The sequence below is a fragment of the Cervus canadensis genome, chromosome 9 (genome assembly GCF_019320065.1).
Source record: "Cervus canadensis isolate Bull #8, Minnesota chromosome 9, ASM1932006v1, whole genome shotgun sequence".
NCBI classification, from domain to species: Eukaryota; Metazoa; Chordata; class Mammalia; order Artiodactyla; family Cervidae; genus Cervus; species Cervus canadensis.
Window position 1 is genome coordinate 48274573 of NC_057394.1, and position 23991 is coordinate 48298563.

Below are 23991 nucleotides of genomic sequence, written 5' to 3' on the forward strand. Positions count from 1 at the left end.
GGGCAGACAGAATGAAAACCACAGTCACAGATAACTAACCAATCTGATCACATGGACCACAGCCTTGTCTCAATTAAACTCAATTAAACTATGAGCCATGCCCTGTAGGGCCACCCAAGACATGCAGGTCATGGTGGAGAGGTCCGACAAAACATGGTCCACTGGAAAAAGGAATGGCAAACCTCTTCAGTATTCTAGCCTTGAGAACCCCATGAACAGTATGAAAATGCAAAAAAATATGACCCTGAAAGATGAAATCCCCAGGACAGTTGGTGCCCAATATGCTACTAGAGATCAGTGGAGAAATAACTCCAGAAAGAATGAAGGGATGGAGCCAAAGCAAAAACAATACCCAGTTGTGGATGTGACTGGTGATAGAAGCAAGGTTCAATGCTGTAAAGAGCAATATTGCATAGGAAGCTGGAATGTTAGTCCATGAATCAAGGCAAATTGGAAGTGATCAAATAGGAGATGGCAAGAGTGAACATTGACATTCTAGGAATCAGCAAGCTAAAATGGACTGGAATGTGCGAATTTAACTCAGAAGACCATTATATCTACAACTGGGAACTAAAATCCCTTAGAAGAAATGGAGTAGCCATCATAGTCAACAAACGATTCCAAAAAGCAGTACTTGGATGCAACCTCAAAAATGACAGAATGATCTCTGTTCATTTCCAAGGCAAACATTTAGTATCACAGTAACCCAAGTCTATGCCCTGACCAGTAATGCTGAAGAAGCTGAAGCTGAACGGTTCTATGAAGACCTACAAGACTTTATAGAACTAAGATGCCCTTTTCATTATAGAGGACTGGAATGAAAAAGTAGGAAGTCAAGAAATACCTGGAGTAACAAGCAAATTTGGCCTTGAAGTACAGAATGAAGCAGGGCAAATGCTAATAGAGTTTTGCCAAGAGAACACACTAGTTATAGCAAGCACCCTCTTCCAACAACACAAGAGGAGACTCTATACATGGACATCACCAAATGGTCAATGCCAATATCAGATTGGTTATATTCTTGGAAGCCAAAGATGAAGAAGCTCTATACAGTCAGCTCTCTCAGCAGAGCACCATAGCTGAAAAACTTGTATACACCAATGTGATTAGTAATTATGTTATAAATTTACTACTTCTACCAAATTTCATGACTCTGAATATATGATTACTATTTACAGACAGCACAATAAAATTAAACTCATTTTCTATTCCATTTCAAAATTTTGTCAGAGGAGTGAAGGAGATTGTTATGCTGTTTTGTGATCGAGTTTTCCACATTCACCTGCCTATACAAGTTGGGCACATTTTTAAACAGGCATTTGCAAAATGACAATGCTCCACTTTTCAAATGTCTCTTTCCACATCTCATAAGTTAAGTGGACAGAAGATGATAGATGCATTCTTATTTACTTTGAGGTTGTTCTCTATTTGTTGAGGTTGGTAGGAATAAACACAACACTTAAGGACTAGGAGTCATAATCAGAAATCAGCCTAAATTTACAGTTCAGATTGAATGCTAATACAATGAGGGAAAGACTGTTTTTCATTAGAATGGATATTACCAAAAATTAGAACTAACAAAAACAAAATTGTAGAAGTTGCAAATATTCTAGGGAAGAACTACAGAAGCAAAACTCTGTAGCATAAGATGAACACTATGATAATGGATTCTAATAAACTTTAAATACTCTATTAAGAGAAAGTATAAAATTTAACTTTCATTCTAATACATGAAAAGCTAAAAAGAATGGATAAGATGTTATGGACAAGATACCATTGCACATTTTAATATTTTTTTAAATGCCATGAATTGATTTTATGTATTTCCTAGTATTCATAATTCTGTTTAAATACAAGGTGAGTCCTACAGACTAATGTCTAAAGAGACATGCTGTGCTGTGCTTAGTTGCTCAGTTGTTTCCGACTCTTTGAGACACCATTAACTGTAGCCTTCCATGCTCCTCTGTCCATAGGTATTCTACAGGCAAGAATATTGAAGTGGGTTTCCATGCCCTCCTCCAGGGGATCTCCCCAACCCAGAGATCGAATCTAGGTCTCCCACATTGCAGGCGGGTTCTTTACCCTCTGAGCAACCAAGAAAGCCCATGAATACTGGAGCGGGCAGCCTATCTCATTGGAGAAGGCAATGGCAACCCACTCCAGTACTCTTGCCTGGAAAATCCCATGGATGGAGGAATCTGGTAGGCTGCAGTCCATGGGGTCGCTACGAGTCAGGCACGACTGAGCAACCTCACTTTCACTTTTCACTTTCCTGCATTGGAGAAGGAAATGGCAACCCACTCCAGTGTTCTTGCCTGGAGAATCCCAGGGATGGGGGAGACTGGTGGGCTGCCATCTCTGGGGTCGCACAAATGTCGGACACGACTGAAGAGACTTAGCAGCAGCAGCAACAGCCTATCTCATCTCCAGGGGATCTTCCCAACCCAGGAATCGAATTGGGGTATCCTGCATTGCAGGTGGATATTTTTTTTTTTTTTACCAGCTGATCTACCAGGGAAGCTCCCCTCCCCCTTAAAGAGACACGTGAAGTTATTATTTATGCAGGTGAAATAAACAATAAAACCTTTACATTAAAATTAAACTTCAAAATAATATCTTCTGAATAAATAGGTTCTAAGAAATATTTTTTGGAGAAGGCAATGGCTCACCACTCCAGTGCTCTTGCCTGGAAAACCCCATGAATGGAGGAGCCTGGTAGGCTGCAGTCCATGGGGTCACTAAGAGTCCGACACGACTGAGCGACTTCACTTTCACTTTTCACTTTCATGCATTGGAGAAGGAAATGGCAACCCACTTCAGTGTTCTTGTCTGGAGAATCCCAGGGATGGGGGAGCCTGGTGGGCTGCCGTCTATGGGTCGCACAGAGTCGGACACAACTGAGGTGACTTAGTAGCAAGTAATATTTTTAATCTTTCTGTGTTAATATGTATTTAAATCATATTTTAAGACAGGTGATGCCAGAAACATAAGGTTTGTAATAACAATATAAATTTAAATTGGTTTCCATATCAGGGATCAATTATGGACTTTCAGCATTATTTATAATATAAAAGTTCTAGGCTATGCCATACAAGTGTTAGCTATAGTAGTGGTATGACATAATATGGAATTACATTTCTTGAACAGGTCAGTCTTATTATTTAATATTCAATTGAATATGCTTATTTCTTTTCCATTTATTTATTTATTTATTAAAAATTCTCCTTCCCAAGAAATTGAAGTTTTATTTATAGACATTGCAATAAAAATTCTGGAATTGTTTATTAACCTTTAAAGAATTTACTAAGATTTGGATAATTTGAGATTTAATTGAGGTTTTTAAGGAAACTTGTGATGTGAATCATACTTATTTTATAACTGGCCAATAGAGCAAAAGGTGGTCTGAATATAATATGCTATGATGTTAACACAGCATTTGACATGGTCATTCTTATAAAATGTTAGTATATATGGACTTATATAGTCTGAATGAAAGCAGACTTAAGTATCTTTTTGAAAAAAGGAAACAACATAATATGATTTAATAAAATAGAAGCAATCAAGGAGAAGGTCTTTAGTAAGAGGCACAGATTCTCTTTTTATCTAGATATTATTAAATGTTTGGAGGAAGTTATAGTAGGGAAGTCCTCATATTTTTCTAATAGCACAAAGCTAAATGAGTTCTTAAGCAAAGAATGAAGTTGAAAATCATCTTTCCATAAAGGAATGAAATGTTAGAAATTTAGGAATTTGACTCTCACAAGAATACATTTAAAGTCTTATAATATTGTCAATAAAGATACAAAAGTATTTCATCAAAACATCTTGCACATTATATTGTTCTAAGGTATAAATATGCATATCTCAGGGGGAAAAAAAACAAAGAAAGCAAAGTAATAAATATGATCAAATTTGTTTGGGCAATGATTCACATGATTCACACCAAGTATGTGTGAAAACTTTTTAGTCACATTGCACAACAGAATTTTTATTGTGGTAAAAACTATATAATGCAAAATTTATTGCCTTTACCATTTTGATGTGTACTGTTCAGTAGTGTTAAGTATATTCATACTATTCTGAAACAGGTCTCCAGCATTCTTTTCTACTTGCAAAATGAAACAGCCTTCTTTTTCTCTCCTCTCCACCTAGACCTTGGTAACCATTATTCTACCTTTTCTTTATGTGATTTATTTAGCTATTTCATAGGTAAGTAATAGTTGTTTTTTTTAATAATTTATAATATATAGAAATCTATTAATGTAGCATCTCCTATATATATTTAATAATATAACTCCTTTCCCAGAAACACATTAAAAAATCACTAGCAGAAAAGACTGTATAGAACAGTGTGCTGAGGAACACTCAACTATTATTTATAGAGCATTCAGTCAGTTTACTCGCTCAATCTTGTCCGATTCTTTGCGATCCCATGCAGTACAGCACGTCAGGTTTCCCTCTTCTTCACCAACTCCCAGAGCTTGATCGAATTCATGTCCATTGTGTTGGTGATGAAATTGAACCACCTCATCTTTTGTTGTCCCCTTCAATACCTTCCTTCAATCTTTCTCAGTATCAAGGTCTTTTCCAATGAGACAGTTCTTTACATCAGGTGGCCAAAGTATTGGAACTTCAGTTTCAGCATCAGTTCTCCAAATGAATATTTGGGACTCATTTCCTTTATAGACTGGTTTAATTTCCTTGCAGTCCAAGGGACTCCCAAGAGTCTCCTCCAACACAACAGTACAAGAGCACCAATTCTTCAGCTCTCAGTATTCCTTATAGTCCAAATATCACATCCATACATGAATACTGGGAAAACCATAGCTTTGAATATACACACCTTTGTCAGCAAAGTAATGTCTCTGCTTTTCAATATGCTGTCTAGGTTGGCCATAGCTTTTCTTCCAAGAAGCAAGTGTCTTTTAACTTCAAGTCTGCAGTCAACATCTACAGTGATTTTGGAGCACCCCAAAATAAAGTCAGTCACTGTTTCCATTGTTTCTCCATCTATTTGCCATGAAGTGATGGGACCAGATGCCATGTCTTGTTTTCTGAATGTTGAGCTTTAAGCCAACTTTTTCACTCTTCTTTCTCACTTTCATCAAGAGGCTCTTTAGTTCTTCTTCACTTTCTACCATAAGGGTGGTGTCATCTACATATCTCAGGTTATTGGTATTTCTCAAAGCAATCTTGATTCCAGCTTGTGCTTCTTCCAGCCCAGTGTTTCTCATGATGTATTCTGCATATAAGTGAAACAAGCGGGGTGACAATATAGAGCTTTGATGTATTCCTTTTCCTATTTGGAACCAGTCTGTTGTTCCATGTCCAGTTCTAACTGTTGCTTCCTGACCTGCATACAGGTTTCTCAAGAGGCAGGTTAGGTGGTCTGGTATTCCCATCTCTTTCAGACTTTTCCATAGTTTATTGTGATCCACACAGTCAAAGGCTTTGGCATAGTCAATAAAGCAAAAAGAGATGTTTCTCTGGCACTCTCTTGGTTTTTCGATGATCCATCGGATGTTGGCAATTTGAACTGTGGTTCCTCTGTGTTTTCTAAAACCAGCTTGAACATCTGGAAGTTCATAGTTCACGTATTGCTAAAGCCTGGCTTGGAGAATTTTGAGCGTTACTTTACTAGCGTGTGAGATGAGTGCACTTGTGCAGTAGTTTGATCATTTTTGGGATTGCCTTTCTTTGGGATTGGAATGAAAACTGACCTTTTCCAATCCTGTGGCCACTGCTGAGTTTTCCAAATTTGCTGGCATATTGACTGCAGCACTTTCACAGCCTTGTCTTTCAGGATTTGAAATAGCTCAACTGGAATTCCATCACATCCACTAGCTTTGTTCGTAGTGATGCTTTCTAAGGCCCACTTGACTTCACATTCCAGGATGTCTGGCTCTAGGTGAGTGATCACACCATCATGATTATCTGGGTCATGAAGATCTTTTTTGTACAGTTCTTCTGTGTATTCTTACCACCTCTTCTTAATATCTTCTGCTTCTGTTAGGACCATATAATTTCCGTCCTTTATCAAGCCCATCTTTGCATGAAATGTTCCCTTGGTATCTCTAATTTTCTTGAAGAGATTTCTCGTCTTTCCCATTCTGTTGTTTTCCTCTATTTCTTTGCATTAATCACTGAGGAAGGCTTTCTTATCTCACCTTGCTATTCTTTCGAACTCTGTATTCATATGGGAGTATCTTTCCTTTTCTCCTTTGCTTTTCACTTCTCTTCTTTTCACAGCTATTTGTAAGGCCTCCTCAGACAACCACTTTGCCTTTTTGCATTTCTTTTCCAAGGGAGTGGTCTTGATCCTTGTCTCCTGTACAATGTTATGAACCTCCATCCATATTTCTTCAAGCACTGTGTCTATCAGATTTAGTCCCTTATATCTGTTTATCACTTCCACTGTACAATCATAAGGGATTTGACTTAGTTCATACCTGAATGGTCTAGTGGTTTTCCCTACTGTCTTCAATTTAATTCTGAATTTAGCAATAAGGGGTTGATGATCTGAGCCACAGTCAGCTCCCGGTCTTATTTTTGCTGACTGTATAGAGCTTCTCCATCTTTGGCTACAAAGAATATAATCAATCTGATTTCGGTGTTGACCATCTGGTGATGTCCATGTGGAGAATCTTCTCTTGTGTTGTTGGAAGAGAGTGTTTGCGTTCTATTGGCAAACTCTATTAGCCTGCTTCATTCCATACTCCAAGGCCAAATTTGCCTGTTACTCCAGGTGTTTCTTGACTTCCTACTTTTGCATTCCAGTCCCCTATAATGAAAAGGACATCCTTTTTGGGTGTTAGTTCTAAAAGATCTTGTAGGTCTTCATAGAACCGTTCAACTTCAGCTTCTTCAGCATTACTGGTTGAGGCATAGGCTTGGGTTACCATAATATTGAATGGTTTGCCTTGGAAAAGAACAGAGATCATTCTGTCATTTTTGAGATTGCATCCAAGTACTGCATTTTGGACTCTTTTGTTGACCATGATGGCTACTCCATTTCTTCTAAGGGATTCCTGCTCACAGTAGTAGATATAATGGTCATCTGAGTTAAATTCACCCATTCCAATCCATTTTAGTTCACTGACTCTGAGAATGTCGACATTCACTCTTGCCATCTCCTGTTTGACCACTTCCAATTTGCCTTGATTCATGGACTTAACATTCCAGGTTCCTATGCAATATTATTCTTTACAGCATCAAACCTTGCTTCTATCACCAGTCACATCCACAACTGGGTATTGTTTTTGCTTTGGCTCCATCCCTTCATTCTTTCTGGAGTTATTTCTCCACTGATCTCTAGTAGCATATTGGGCACCTACCAACCTGGGGAGTTCCTCTTTCAGTATCCTAACATTTTGCCTTTTCATACTGTTCATGGGGTTTTCAAGGCAAGAATACTGAAGTGGTTTGCCATTAACTTCTCCAGTGGACCACATTCTGTCAGACCTCTCCACCATGACCCGTCCTTCTTGCATGGCCCCACATGGCATGGCTTAGTTTCATTGAGTTAGACAAGGCTGTCGTTCATGTGATCATATTGGCTAGTTTTCTGTGATTATGGTTTCAGTGTGTCTGTCCTCTGATGTCCTCTCGCAATACCTACCATCTTGCTTGGGTTTCTCTTACCTTGGATGTGGGGTATCTCTTCACTTCTGTTGCTCCAACAGAAACTTAGGAAATATATAAATCCAGAGAAAATACTTTCATTGAGTCAGAAATGCAGATTTCAAATTAATAAAAAGAAATAAAAACTTCTAAAATAATATGACATTTTCCCAAAGTTTGAAGTAGAAGTTTATATGACTTAATATATATCAAAGAAGAGATTGCTAATCAGAAATAAAATTAGATTAATGACTTGTTAAGATTATCTGAAGTTATTATATATGATTCTAGATCTTAAATTTAAAAGAAAGATACCAATGGCGATGGAATAAGATGGCAGCATATTAAGAGGTTAAATCACCTCCCTCTTCACAAATATATCAAAACTTTATCTGAATATGAACCACTCCTACAGAACAACTTGTGAATGCTAGCAGAAGACTTCAAGTTTCCAAAAAGGCAAGCCAATCTCCTTAGAATTATAGGGTTAAAGATAAAGATAAAAAAGAAAAAGAGAGACAAAGGATTTCAGAACAGGGACATGTGTTCCAGGGAGGAATTTGTGAAGGGGGGGGATTTTCCACACACTCAGAAAGCACCTCACAGCTTTGGAACATCAGAGGAAGCTCAGCGGCAGGTACTCAGAAGGCAAAACACAGAAAATTCACCACGTGATCATTGCCAAATAGCACTTCCCAGGCAAGAAGTGGTTCACATGCCTCCATCAGCAATAGAGGGTGGAGGTGGGGTGCTGAGGCTCAGGCAAGGATTTCTGACCTCATGGAAGGGACCTAGGTTGGCTGCCATGAGGATGCTCTGAGGGAGCTAGTGCAAGAGACGGGGGAGTCCAGGGAAAAAACTACATGTCCAGAGAGACAAGAAGTCATTGTCACCCAGGACACTCTCATACCACATGTTCACAGACAGTGGCTAAGTGTCCACCTGTGGCCTCCATAAAAGCCAGCAAAACTGATCGGAACCCCAGTGCAAAGAATTAAATGCAACTGTAGTTTGGAATCCCAGAAGGGGAAACATAAGCTATGTGAGCCACAGCCACTGCTGAAGCAAGCAAAATTACCTGAGGCAATGAGCAAAACACTACAGATGCAGTCCAGCCCAGAGATGGGAGCTACCACCAGGCTCTGAGAAGGGACTGTCCACACCTCGCTGGGAACAGGCTCTTCCTAGTGACTCACAATCTGCACAATCTGGGGTTAATTCCTCTGGGAGAGCGCATGACACAGCTCAGACTGTAACAACAACTGGCGGGTGTCCACCTACACAGGCACTCCCTGGAACATCCCAACTGTGGCTGCCACACCCTCCTTCTCCATATCTGTACTGAGCAAGTGAGCCTAATAAGCCTCAGCCTTCACTCCCTCATGTCTGTGTGAAAAACAGTCATAAGAGGAGGACCTACAAACAGAGCCAGGCCCCAAATTAAAGCAGAACACCAGGGGATGTGTCACCAAAGAAGAGAAAGGGAATAGCTCCAGCAGCTTCAGGTGCAGTAGACTAAATATCCACAATTAGCCTGAGATGGTGGATTTTAAGGGCAACTGTGGACTTTGAGAATAAGTACAAGCTGGAGTGAGTACAAGCCAGCATAAGATCTGAGACTGAGAAGACCTCATACTGCGCATAACAGGTCCAGAAACCTTCCTAGAAATATTGGAGAACATTGGTGTGAGTTTCTTTGGGTGTTCTGAGTTGTTGAGCGTTGCTTTCACCAATAATCTTGGGGCTTTGTTTTCTGTGCTGAATGGCTTCTGAGGTCTTGGTGCTACAGTGATGAGTTGGGCTCAGCCCCTGAAGTGGGAGACCAAAGTCAAGCACTTTGAATCACCAGAGAACTCCCAATCCCACGGAACATTAATTGACAAGAACTCTCCAAAAGGCCTCCATCGCAACACTAAAACCAGGTCCCACCCATAGACCAACAATTTCCAGTGCCAGATATCCCATGCTAATTCTTTAGCAAATCAAGAGCATAAACCTGCACATTACCAGACAACCTGCCCAAGCCAAACCAAATCCATACACACCCCCAAACATACTACTGAATAAGAAATTGCCTTTCAGAGAGACAAGATTCAGTTCCATCCACCAGAACACAGGCACAAGTCCCCCCAGACAGGAAACCTTCACAAGGCACTGGTCCGATCCCACTCATGTGGAGTCAACTTAAGAGTTAAGAGGGACTATGACCTTCCAGCCTACAGAAAGGGAACCCTAAACACAGTAAATTAATAAAATGAAAAGACAGAGAAACCTGCAGCAGATGCAGGAACACAGTAAAAACCCATAAGACTAAACAAATGAAGAAGAAATAGGCAATCTACCTGAAAGAGAATTCAAAATAATAATAGTAAAGATGATCCAAAATCTTGAAAATAAAATGGAGGTACAGATAAATAGATTGGAGGCACGGGTCAAAAAGATGTTTAACAATAAACATTGTTAAATGTTTAACAATGACAGAAAAATTAAAGAATAAACAATTAGCAATGAACAACACAAAAATTGAAATTAGGAATACACTAGAGGGAAAATTCAGAGTAACTGAAGCAGAAGAATAGATAAGGGTGCTGGCAGATAGAATGGTAGAAATAACTGAAAGAGAGCAGAATAAAAAGAAATGAGAGCAGTCTTAGAGACCTCTGGGACATTAAGTGTAACATTAGAATCATAGGGGTCTCAGGGGAAGCAGTCAAAAGTAAAGGGCATGAGAAAGCGTTGAGAGGATTATAGTTGAAAACTTCCCTAACATGGGAAAGGAAATAGCCACCCAAGTCCAGGAAGCTCAGAGAGTCCTATTCAGGATAAACCCAAGGAGAAATATGCCAAGACATATACTAATCAAACTAGTAAAAACTAAGCATAAAGAACAAATATTCAAAGCAGCAAGAGAAAAGCAACAAATAACATACAAGGGGATCCCCTAAGGCTACCAGCTGATCTTTCAATGGAAACTCTGCAGGCCAGAAGGGAGTGGTAAGATATACTTAAAGTGATAAAAGGAAAGAAACCTATAACCAAGATTATTCTATCCAGCAAGGATCTCATTCAGATTCTAATGAGAAGTCAAAAGTTTTACAGACAAATGACAGTTTAGAGAATTCAGCACCACCTAACCAGCTTTACAACAAATGCTAAAGGTAATTCTTTAGACAGAAAACAAAAGAGAAAGGAAATACCTACAAAAACAAAGTTAAAACAATAAATTAAATGATAATAGGATCATACATATCAATTATTACCTTAAATATAAATGGAATAAATTTTCCAACCAAAAGAGACAGGTTGGCTGAATGGATGAATACAAAAACAAGACACCTGTATTTGCTGTCTACAAGAGAATCACCTCAGACCTAGAGACACAAATAGACTGAAATTGAAGGGTTGGAAAATAATATTCCATGCAAATGGAAATCAAAAGAAAGAAGAAATAGCAATACTCATATTAGATAAAATAGACTTAAAAAAAAGATTGCTACTAGAGACAAAGAAGGACAGTACATAATGATCAAAGGATAAATCTATGAAGAAGACAAAACAACTAAATATGTATATATGCACCCAACATAGGAGCACTGCAAAAAATAAGGCAAGTACTAATAGCTATTAGAGGGGAAATTAGCAGTAACACAATAATGATGAGAGACTTTAATATCTCACAACAATGAGATAATGTCCACTCACAACAATGGACAGGTCCTACAGACAGAAAATTAATAAGGAACACAAGCTTTAAACAATATATTGGACCAGTTGGGCCTAATTGATATCTACAAGGCATGTCATCCAAAGACAGTAGATTTCACTGTTTTCTCAAGTGCACATGTAACATCCTCCAGAATAGATTACATCTTGTGTCACAAGTCAAGCCATGACAAATTAAAAAGTAATTTAAATCATTCCAAGCATCTTTTCTGACCATATCACTACAAGATTAGATATAAACTACAGAAAGAGAACTATAAAAAGCAAAAGCACATGGAACTTCACTAGTATTTTTTTCTGAGTAACCAACAGATCACTGAAGAAATCAAGAAGGCAATCAAAATATGCCTAGAAACAAATGACAATGAAAACATGACAACTCAAAACCTAAGGGATGCATTGAAAACAGTGCTAGAAGGGAAGTTTATAGCAATAAAGCCTACCTCAAGAAACAAGAAAACATTGAATAAACAAATTAACCTTACATCTAAACAAACTAAAGAAAGAAGAACTAAAAACCCCAGAGTTAGTAAAAGGAATGAATCATAAAGATCAGAGCACAAACGATTGTAAATGAAAGGAAGGAGACAATACCCAAGAGCAATAAAGCCAAAAAACTAGTTCTTCAAGAAAATAAACAAAATTGACAAAGCCATTAGCCAAACTCATCAAGAAAAAAGGAAGACTCAAATTAATAAAGTTAGAAATGAAAAAGGAGAAGTCACAACAGACAATGTGGAAATACATAAGAGTCTACTATGAGTAATTATATACCAATGAAATGGACAACCTCAAAGAAATGGACAAAATCTTAGAAAAATATAACCTTCCAAAACTGAACAAGAAAGAAATATAAGATATGAACAGACCAATCACAGCACATAAATAAAAACTGTACTAACTATTTTTCCAACAAAAAAAGACCAGGGTCAGATGGCTTCACAGCAAATTTTGCCAAAAATTTAGACAAGAAATGTCTATCCTGCTTAAATTCTTCCAGAAAATTGTGGAGGAAGGAAAACTGCTGAACTCATTCTCTAAAGCCACTATTATTCTGATACCAAAATCAAAGATGCCACAAAAAAAGAATCTTATAGGCCAATATCACTAAAGAACATACATGCAAAAATCCTCAACAAAATTCTAGCAAACAGAATCCAACAACTCATGAAAAGGATCATACATCATGATCAAGTGGACTTTATCCCAGGGATTCAAGGATTCTTCAATATACACAAAACAATCAATGTGATACAGAATATTAGCAAATTGAAAGATAAAACCATATAATCATCTCAAAAGATGCAGAGAAAACTCTTGACAAAATTCAACACCTATTTATAATAAAATCTTTCCAAAAAGTAGGCACAGCAGGAGCATATCTCAACATAATAAAGACCATAATAACTAACATATGTATGGTAGAATCTAGCACAATATTGTAAAGCAATTATCCTCTAAAAAAATGAAAAAAAAGATTGATATATAAAGGAAAACTAATGATAATAAATTTAAAAAATTAAATACCAAGATTTATGTCATTTATATTTAAACAGGTTATGTACTGGATAACTTTTCCTTAAAAATATTTAGCTAACTTTTCTCCATTATGGTTTTTAACAACTTATGCAAATATGATACATCTCAATGTAATCTAATAAAGTCACTTTATTTTTTAGCCAAAAATTCTACAAAAGTATGTAGTCCTTTTAATTTTCAGATATTTAACTGAGAATTATAATCACCTACCACTGTGAAATATCTCAAGATCTGCTACCAGTGCGTTTAGCCAATGCTCATGATGTTGTTCCCAGGCTCTATTTATCTTTCCATAACCATATTAGAGTCAGTGTAAGCTGTTGATAACCAAATGTTTCCTGGGGAGCTTCACTTTCCTGAATAAATTAGTTTTGGTAAGTGTTAATTGTAAGACCCAAGAGTATATAGTAAGGAATACCAAATGCTTTCTTTATTGAAATCTGACTTTTGGATAGCTTTTTGCTTATTTGCTATTTATGGTTTCTAAACAACACAAAACTAGTGAATGTTCTTTGTCCCAGAAACCCTTCTTCTTACTTATTTTCCTCCAAGAGATATGACCCATATCCTTTTTAAGAAAGTAAAATTTTAAAGGTGATCCTAAAAATAAAAATAAAGTGTTTGGAAAAATCTCCTGATATCTGTACTTTTATAAGTACATACTGTTTTCACTATGTATATTTATACTAAAATGCTGTGTTCAATTAAAAAAAAATTATAGTGTATCTTTTAAATACTTATGGTAGTATATTCTATTTAGCCAGAGAATGAATCAAAACTTCAGTAGCTGAAATGCTAAAATTGAAGGCTCTAGTTTTATTTATTATCTGTTTGCAGAAGCTCCACTTTGACATATATTTTGCCCTTTGTTTACATATAATGATAAGCATCTTTGATAAAAATGCTTATATGTTTTCTACCTTTTGTCTTTCAGTTTCTGTGTCCTTGAGCAAAGCATGATAAAAGATGTTATGGTAACACAGCAGCAAAAGGATGGATTGTGACCGAGGACTAGTGGGAAACAGAAGCATGCTCTCTGACATTTCTCATGCAAGCGGCAAATCATCAAGTGTTTTATTTGATGAGAGTGCAGAAAAAGAAACTGATTTATACAAAAATGCTCAGTGTTTCTTCAAATCATTGCCTATATCTCAATTACATTCTGTCGGGGAGAAATGAATTTGGTTATTATTTTTAACTGACAGAAAAGGGTAGAAATGCCTAGGTCCATCTTTCACTAGCTCCCATAGACAGTGAAATGGGAAAATGAGTGGTTAGAATATATAATCTCTTACTTCTAACAGTCTGTGACTGTGACAACTACAGGGTGGTAATCACTTTGTCAGGAGTTTGCAGCTGAGAATACCAACAGCTAATTCCTTACAGTAAGAAAAAAGACATTTTAGAAAAATGGGAAGTTTTATTTTCACTTAAAACTCTGTGTTATGTAAGTTCAAAGTAAGTGCTTCAAAGATTCTATAAGAAACTGCTTAGTGTGATTAATGATTCAGTTTTATCTATAGATGCCATGTGGAGAAACATAAAGCCGGAAAATAGCTGTATCAAAGTTCAAGGTCAGAATTCATAAAAGGCCACAAATATTCAGCAAAAACACTCTTAATGCTGATCACTTAAGATACTGAATTCTTTTGTTTAAGCATGGATCATATTTCAAAAATTAATAAAATATACTCACCTCTGCATATAGTAATATTTCACGATTTTAGAGATAATATTAAAGTGGTTTTATTTTATAAAGAGTCTGAAAACTGATGAAATTTGCAATTGATTCTCGAAAATCCTAGTTTGTTTTAGCACTCATTCTGTTATTACTATTTTCACACACAAACTAAGCACAGACTCTGTCAGAATTTAACCTCTAGGAAATTCCTTGTTGGCTCAGTGAGCAAGAATTTGCCTGCCAAAACAAAGACACAGGTCCAGTCCCTGATTGGAGAAGATCCCTCATGCTTCATAGCAGCCAAGTCCATGCACCACAACTACTAAGCCTATGCTCTAGAGATCATGAGACACAACTACGGAACCCACATGCCTAGAGCCTGTGCTCCACAAGAGAAGCCACTGCAGTGAGAAGCCAACGTACCACAACAAAGAGTAGCCCCACTCACTGCAAGTAGAGAAAGCCTGTGTACAACAGTGAAGTCACAGAACAGCTAAAAAAAATAACAAAATTTAATCTGTATACTATAAACTATTTTTGAGTCTCATTTTGATTAAACAAATAGCAAATAGTTGAGGTTTATTAAATCAATGAAACTTTTCTGTCACTTGCCATTGATTTCCTTAGTTTAAATAATGTACCATTCATGGAAATGAATCAGATATGAGATTTTGCTAATTAATTGTCTATTGCAGCTGATATATTTATTTTGATAAAAGTTGGAATAATAGCTTGTAATAATTTTAAATGCTCTATTAACACTTCACTTTTTAAAAAGAGCAAAGAAACAGGCTTCTTAAATGCAGAATATTAAGTAAGTAATGGCTCGAAAAATACATCTGTAAATATAACCTATGGCACACTGGTACTAGCTGAAAACAGAGTTGACACAAGAAACTAATAAGATTTCACTGATTCTGAGCTTGTTGCTCAAAAATTGTGATCCCAAGGGTTGGTATGATTGGTATGGCTAGTTTTAGTTTTAGCTGTTTTTTTGTGTTTTTTTTTAACAAAATGTCATGTTTTGTCTTGTCTTTTTTAAAGACATCGTTTTCAATTGGTATTCTCTGCTTATTCCAATATGCCAAATAATAAATAGAGCACATCAGAGATGCAAAGTCTTGACAACTGGTCATTTTTCTACAATGTGTTTCGAGAATATGTGTTTCCAAAATCAGAGGATTTAGACCACAGAATGTCACAGCAAGGAGGGATCTTGAGGGACTTCTCTGTATTAGCTGTCCAAAGCTGGCTCTTGTTTGTCTTCTAACCTTGGACCAATTCCTAAACTAGAAATTAGAGATCTTTTTAACATCTCTCCTATTTGCTTTTCTTTCTTTCACTTAAATTCACTTCTCTCTTGTGTTTGCATCTCTTGGGGCTACATGAAGATCTTGAACACACCTTAATCAGGAGAGTAGATGATCTTTTACTGTGTAGTGATACATAGAACATGTGAAAAATAAAATGTCCAAGCCTTTCGTGGCTTATAGAAAAAAAAAAAATTCTAGAGCTGGCAGATAGACAAAAGATAGACTGATAAATAATGTATCTATACTCAGTTCAGTTCAGTCCAGTCACTCAGTCGTGTCCGACTCTTTGCAACCCCATGAATCGCAGCATGCCAGGCCTCCCTGTTCATCACAAACTCCCGGAGTTTACTCAAACTCATGCCCATCAAGTCGGTGATGCCATCCAACCATCCCATCCTCTGTTGTCCCCTTCTCCTCCTGCCCCCAATCCCTCCAAGCATCAGGGTCTTTTCCAATGAGTCAACTCTTCGCATGAGGCAGCCAAAGTATTGGAGTTTCAGCTTCAGTATCAGTCCTTCCAATGAACATCCAGGACTGATCTCCTTCAGGATGGACTGGTTGGATCTCCTTGCACTCCAAGGCACTCTCAAGAGTCTTCTCCAACACCACAGTTCAAAAGCATCAATTTTTCGGTGCTCAGCTTTCTTCACAGTCCAACTCTCACATCCATATATGACCACTGGAAAAATCATAGCCTTGACCAGACAGACCTTTGTTGGCAAAGTAATGTCTCTGCTTTTTAATATGCTATCTAGGTTGGTCATAACTTTCCTTCCAAGGAGTAAGTGTCTTTAAATTTCATGGCTGCAGTCACCATCTGCAGTGATTTTGGAGCCCAAAAAAATAAAGTCTGACACTGTTTCCGCTGTCTCCATATCTATTTCCCATGAGGTGATGGGACCAGATGCCATGATCTTAGTTTTCTGAATGTTGAGCTTTAAGCCAACTTTTTCACTCTCCTCTTTCACTTTCATCAAGAGGCTTTTTAGTTCCTCTTCACTTTCTGCCATAAGGGTGGTGTCATCTGCATATCTGAGGTTATTGATATTTCTCCTGGCAATCTTGATTCCAGCTTGTATTTCTTCCAGCCCAGCATTTCTCATGATGTACCCTGTGTATAAGTTAGATAAGCAGGGTGACAATATACTGCCTTGACGTACTCCTTTTCCTTTTTGGAACCAGTCTGTTGTTCCATGTCCAGTTCTAACTGTTGCTTCCTGACCTGCATAAGGTTTCTCAAGAGGCAGGTCAGGTGGTCTGGTATTCCCATCTCCTTCAGAATTTTCTACAGTTTATTGTGATCCACACAGTCAAAGGCTTTGGCATAGTCAATAAAGCAGAAATAGATGTTTTTGTGAAACTCTTTTGCTTTTTCACGGTTCTTATTTTAAAGATGAATTCAGCATTCATGAAAAATGCCCAGATGACCAGCTAAGTTGACAAGTCTTCTACTTTCATATGTAATAATTGAAGCTTTCCCTACCTACTCTGAAACAATTCCTCAGGCCTAAGTTTAAGAAATCACCTATGGGGATGAAGATTTCTCAATTCCTGCTGCCTCAATTTAGATGCCAGAAAGGTGCCAGTTATATCAACTTGTGTCCAGAAGTATTTCATGTAGACCATATGAAGATGATACTGAGGTAACAAAACTGAATATTTAGATCCTCAGCTAGGGGTTTCATGTCAGCTGGGTTTCATGTCTAACTTTAAACATAAACATGGATTTTTTTTTCTTATACCTCCACACATTTTTGAATTTTTTTCAGTCTTTCTATAGCCAGCATTCACAAAGTTTCAATTGTTAAAAGACATGCATATAATACATTAAATATGAGGCATGCAGTATGCAAAACAGTTTGGAGAAAAATTGCACTCTAGCTATATTACTCTAGGTCATTTATTTGAGTTAATTATATAGTAGGAGACGGTAAGTTTGCTGTATCTCCACCAGTTTCTTCCTAAATTCAGTTTATAAAATGGCAAGTATCTTAGCATGTATCTCTTTAATCAATAGGAGAATCTTTGATGGCAGTTTAAATACTGATACAATTATCAGTGTTATTGATTGACTGAGTGACTGAGAAGAGACTTTTTACATTTTAACCAGAAGCAGAATACTTTATTAAACATCTATTTCACATCAATGCACAACAAGATAAAGAATGAGGGGAATGTGCCTTTTGTACACACATTTCAAATATTTCACATATTTTGAATGAAACAAGAGACCATAGAGGGAAAGATGAAATTCCAGTTTATAATAATGAGAATGCTCATTTTATTCATATTTTAAGAATTACACCTATAAATTATATTGATTCTCCATAAAAGTAAATGTTTATAAGTATACAGAGACAGTAAACAATAAAAGTAAGAAAAAGACCAAATCAATTAAAAATGTGAAAACTAAGAAGGATGAAAAACTGAAAAAATTGAATAAAGCTAAAAAGTTTTAATGGAATTATTTTAAATTTTTGCACTCAATGAAGCTTGATTTATTTCAACTAAGATTTTAAACTATACATGTATAACTTCCAAAGTGAAATAAAAGAAAAGGTCTTAGAAATCAAGAAATAGTATATTTTATCATAAACAATAGGTACTATTTCAAAGACAAATACCTGCCTTTAGAGATGCTGTATTTAAGACCACTGTGATATATATGTATATTGCATATGTATGTATGCAATGTGTATATATATATATATGTATGTATGCATATGTATATATATGTATATGGGGCTTCCCTGGTGACTCAGATGGTAAAGAACCTGATATTCATAGGGTTAGAGTTAAGATATATATATATATATATATATATATATATATATATATATATATATATCAGATTCTTTACCATCTGAGTCACCAGGGAGACCCCCGTATACGTGTGTGTGTGTGTGTGTGTGTGTGTGTGTGTATAAATATATATACAGCCAAGATGAATAGAACTGATGCAAAAAGACATAATAGTCTGTAAGTTTTATGTAGTAAGATCTGGGAGTCATACTGACAGAATCCAGAAATTTCAGGAAATACTCATCCCCCAAATGCAAGGAACTCACTCTCAATGAAAGTTGATGGTGCATGCAGTAAAGAAAGAACATTAGAGACATACACTATATATAAACATGTAATATTATATATCTATATAATATATTCATATTTGTATATTTACTGAAATTATATATATATATGTGTGTGTGTGTGTGTGTGTGTGTGTATATGTCTATACAAAAAGAGAGAGAGAAAAGAAATAAGGAATGTCATAAACAACAATAGTAATAATTGTAGGGGTGAAGTATTTAGTCTACAAATTAATTATACACACACATATACATATACATATATTTGAAGACCATAGAGGAGATAACCAAATAGCTATATAGAAATGTTTTAAAATAGAAGCTGAAACTCCAATACTTTGGCCACCTAATGCGAAGAGCTGACTCATTTGAAAGGACTCTGATGCTGGGAAAGATTGAGGGCAGGAGGAGAAGGGGACGACAGAGGATTAGATGGCTGGATGGCATCACCGACTCAATGGACATGGATTTGGGGGGACTCTGGGAACTGGTCAGGGAGGCCTGGCCGTGCTGAGGTTCATGGGGTCACAAAGACTCGGACACGACTAAGCGACTGAATTGATGATTGATTGATAGTTTTGAAAAAAAAAGAAAACACATGAATTCATGTTTACATATTGCTAGAATGCACAATATTCCAGAGAAATTTGACAGGTACCTATTCACATTGAGATTTTACATATGAATAATACAAATATAAAATTTTAAATATAAGCACTCCTTTGTGCAGCAAGCTATATTGACCAAGTTATTTAACAAATACAGAAAAGCGTGTAGGTAAAGATTTCTCCACAATAACTTATTTGCTGAAGTACTTTTATTCTTGAAAGTTTTATGTATATATAAGGCCTTACTCATAAGAAAGTCTAGGGAGAACAAAGCAAATATACATTAATAAGATTTAGAATATCCAAATACATTTTCCATACACTTAAACATGAAGAATTACTTTCAGCCATTCTCAAGGAAATTCAAGAAACAAAATCAGCATTGTTTTCAGTTGCTGATTGTTTTAAACCTAACGATATTGTTTTTCAAAGATACCAATTTGTGTTATATATATATATATATACATATATATATATATATACACATACATGAGATAAATTTAAAATGGTGGTAGATATGCACATGCTAACACAACTTCCTTGGCGAAAACCAAGGAAGAAAAGAGAATGAATAAAGGAAGAGAATGAACCAAGGAAGAAAAGAGAATGAATAAATTCTTTCTAATTCAATGTACATTACTCAATAAAACACTTGAATACATTTAACTGCATATCATTCTACAATACATTTATTGCAAACAGTCTTTATTTTATTCCATGTTATGTTTCTTATAAATGAAAAATGAAATTAGAATCTATTTGCTAGGTGAATTAATTTTAGCAGAAAAAAGTAAGCAAGTAATAAATTGCCATAACATTATATGAATCTTAAAGTTGTAACTTGAAGCCAGTGTATGAAATAATCCAAAAAGAAAAGACTACTGTTACTAATGATTTTTAGAAGACAAATGAGATGAAATTCTACTGCTTTATTTTCACACTTAATTTCCTTTCCCTTCAACTTTAAAATAAGTGCTTATCTGAGGCATTGGCATAGTATTTAGTAATTGTATATCAGATAAGAAGAGATAATGGATTAGAGGGTAGGCTATACCTCCTAAGGCTTTTGCTCATTATGACTCTGAACAGAGATGAGGGAAATGAGAAGAGAATATGTTGAAATACATTTTTCACACTTATCTTTTATGATTTTATAAATATTAATAAGATTATATAGTCTCCTGATATCATACATTCTCAAAGACTTCACCTAAGTTTTAATTGACTACCTGGGCTCCTATAGGAAATAATGTCCTTCAAAATCTTTTAAAACATGTCAGTTTTCTTTTTCTGGACTACTTCCAAATTTTATGTCTCCTCTTGGTATTGAGGAGAAATTCAAATAGTTTTGCAAGACTCTAAATTATTTTGCAAGACCTTTTAATTGTAACTTATTTGTTCTCCATTCAATAATCATTTGATAATGTTAACAACTTTGTAAGTCTTTTATTTCCCACTTGACAAAGCATTTGAATGTTTTCAGGGAACACTTTGCAATTAATCAATCATCCAGTAACTAAGTATTGTAATGTGTAAGATGAAAATATAAAATAAAATACAACTTTTAAGGTGTGATTCACATAGTATAAATTTACAATCTGAACTAAAAACAGTTTCCCTACAAAACACTTTCAAACTTATATCCTCAAAATGCTTAAAAAACTACAAAACACTTTCAAACTTATATCCTCAAAATGCTTAAAAAAAAAAAAAAAGTTTCATTGCTACCACAACTCCATAAGATTATATCTTCTATACTTGTCCATCTCAACATCTAAATTTTTGTTTCTACGTACACTAAATTTTGTATTGTAAAGTAATTCTTAAACAGACTTCTATGTAATTTACTTGAGTTCCCTTAGATGAGTATAGATTTGAGTTCTTCTCATTATATGTTCTCTATATAGTACACCACCACGTTGACACATATCTGCCATTAATCTGCCCACTCATGGAGTTTCACTCATACTGCTCACAAGTAAAAATAAAAGTGGTTTTTAATCCCGTTTATCTTTTTTTTTTTTAAAAAAAATTAGAGAATTTTAATGTCCACTTTCATCTATAATATAAATAAGTCCAGCACCAGGTACTCTATTGTCTAAGATTGAGACATTCTATTCTCTGGTCTTAAAAATGCAATATATTAGTTGCAGTTTATCAGTTATTACTAGGCAATGTATTCCATGTTAAAAAAATGAACAAAGTGAAACTCCGAGGTTCTGAAATTGAGATGAAAAACAGTATATTTTTTAAAGGAACTGACTGGGTGGGCCCCATGTTTTGTGAGTCACTTTCTTAAAAAATCCCATCATAATTGCCCCTGTCATCACCACCTAGTTTTAGACAATCTTTCCCCAAAAAACTACTACTCAAATTGAAATTTGTGCCTCTTCTTTTTCTGTGATTATAAGTAAAGTAAATCTTACAGATTTTAACAAAAAATATCAAATGATAGTAAACAGAAAATAATCTGAAGAAATAATATCAAATTGAATTATCAGGTACACAGGACAATTTAGTCATCTGCTATTCAGTCACCAAGTTGTGTCCAACTTTTTGTAACCCCATGGACTACATCCTCGTCTTTCACTATCTCCCAGAGTTTGCTCAAATTCCTGCCCATTGTGTCGGTGATGCTATCTAACTTCCCATCAGGTATTGGAGCTTTAGCATCAGTCCTTCCAATGACTATTCAGAGTTGATTTCCTTTAGGAATGACTTGTTTTATCTCCTTGCTGTCCAAGGGACCCTCAATAGATTTCTCCAGCACCAAAGTTCGAAGGCATCAATTCTTTATCACTCAGACTTTTTTTTTTTTTTTAAATTTTCCAGCTTTCACATCCAAACATGACTATTGGGAAAACCATAGCTTTGACTATATGGACCTTTGTTAGCAAAGTGATATCTCTGCTTCTTAATACACTGTTTAGATTTACCATAGTTTTCCTTCTAAAGAGCAAGCATATTTTAATTTCATGGCTACAGTTGCCATTTGAAGTTATTTTAGAGCCCCCCACACCCCTCCCCAAAAAGAAAAGAAAACTCTGTCACTGCTTCCACCTTTTCCCTATTATTGGGCTTCCCTGGTGGCTCAGACAGTAAAGAATCCACCTACAATGCGGGTGACCTAGGTTTGATCCCTGGATTGGGAAGATCCCCTGGAGGAGTGTGTGGCAACACATTTCAGTATTCTTGCCTGGAGAATCCCTATGGACAGGGGTCATGAGATCACAAAGAGTAGAATTTACTGAGTGACTAAGCACAGCACATTTGCCATGAAGTAATGGGACTGGATGTCATGATCTTAGCTTTTTAAATGTTGAGTTTTAAGTCAGTTTTTCACTCTCTTCTTTCACCTTCATCAAGAGGCTCTTTAGCTCCTCTTTGCTTCCTGTCATTAGAGTGGTATCATCTGCATATCTGAGTTTGCTGATGCTTTTCCCAGTAATCTTGATTCCAGTTTGTGATTCATCCAGCCTGGCATTTAGCATGATGTACTCTGCATTCACGTATGGATGTGAGAGTTGGACTGTGAAGAAAGCTGAGTGCCGAAAAATTGATGCTTTTGAACTGTGGTGTTGGAGAAGACTTTTGAGAGTGCCTTGGACTGCAAGGAGATCCAACCAGTTCATCCTGAAGGAGATCAGTCCTGGGTGTTCATTGGAAGGACTGATGATGAAGCTGAAACTCCAATAATTTGGCCACCTCATGCGAAGAGTTGACTCATTGGAAAAGACCCTGATGCTGGGAGGGATTGGGGGCAGGAGGAGAAGGGGACGACAGAGGATGAGATGGCTGGATAGCATCACCGACTCTATGGGCATGAGTTTGAGTAAACTCCGGGAGTTTGTGATGGACAGGGAGGCCTAGTGTGCTGCGATTCATGGGGTCACAAAGAGTCAGACACAACTGAGCGACTGAACTGAACTGAACTGAACTGAACTCTGCATATAAGTTAAATAAGGAGGCTGACAATATACAACCTTGCTGTATTCTTTTCTCAGTTTTGAATCTGGTCTATTGTTCCATGTCTAGTTGTAACTGTTGCTTCTTGATTTGCATACAGGTTTCTCAGGAGGTGGGTAAGGTGGTCTGGTATTCCCATCACTTTAAGAATTTTCCACAGCTTGTTGTGATCCACACAGTCTAAGTCTTTAGTGTAGGCAATGAAGCAGAAGTAGATTTTTTTGTTCCCTGAAATTCCTTTGCTTTTTCTATGATCCAACAAATATTGGCAATTTGATCTCTGATTCCTCTGCCTTTTCTAAGCCTAGCTATGTACATCTGGAAATTCTCAAACCATGTACTGCTGAAGCTTAACTTGAAGGATTTTGAGCATTACCTTATTAACATCTGAAATTATCACAATAAATATCCTTTGGGATAGTTTATCCCGAATCCCTAGACTGTCCTTTGGC